This window comes from Dipodomys spectabilis, unplaced genomic scaffold (assembly GCF_019054845.1).
Source record: "Dipodomys spectabilis isolate Male_0828 unplaced genomic scaffold, ASM1905484v1 ptg000242l, whole genome shotgun sequence".
Classification (NCBI taxonomy): domain Eukaryota; kingdom Metazoa; phylum Chordata; class Mammalia; order Rodentia; family Heteromyidae; genus Dipodomys; species Dipodomys spectabilis.
In genome coordinates, this window is record NW_024870919.1 from 1,297,168 (window position 1) to 1,297,886 (window position 719).

Consider the following 719-nt stretch of genomic DNA (forward strand, 5'->3'; position numbering starts at 1 on the left):
ATTCTACATTGTTTTATAATATATAGGTTCATTTTTAAATGTGTTATTTCAGATAGCATTCCATATAGAAACAGTTTAACATTCCTTTTTTTCCTAGGTCCTTATAGTATGTTATTTCTTTGGAATAAAATGACAATGTTATCTAATTTCAAACGTTTTGTAAAGATTATGCTATGTAAAGGCCTTTCTAAGGTGAGGATTTAATACACTGATGTCAAACTAACTTTTAGTTCAATTAATTGCATGTATTGTTACATTTTTATTTTTGTAATCATTTTTAATAACTGTTTTTCATTTCTTGCATCTGAAGAATGAAAAATATGGCATACTTCACAAATTTTCATATCATCCTTGTACAAGTGCCATGTTAATTTCTATATTGTTGTAATTTGGGTAAACGTGCTGCTGAAGCATGTCATATCCTGTAAATTTACATAGTTAATGATGCAGTCTTTATAAAGGCATATATCCTTGGTTGACTGTTTGTAACCAGGAAAACTTATTGTTCCCAAAATGCTATTGATCTTAATTCTCTAAAATTCTGTGTATATTAGAAAACTTACATTGTTTGGTCGATTGCTCACATTTGCAATTTTTTTTTGTCAATGACTATTTTAAGTCTTTTTCAATTAAATTTGATCATACTTTGAAGCCTTTATAGCTAGATCCAAAGGTGATGGCTTTTCAAGTACTTATTTATCAACTGAGTTAGCTTTGTG

General features: G+C 28.1%; 1 pseudogene; it reads right to left on the reverse strand.

Annotated features, from left to right (window-relative positions):
- Positions 1-314: 314 nt before the first annotated feature.
- LOC122124748 lies at positions 315-414 on the reverse strand (annotated as a pseudogene).
- Positions 415-719: the final 305 nt, after the last annotated feature.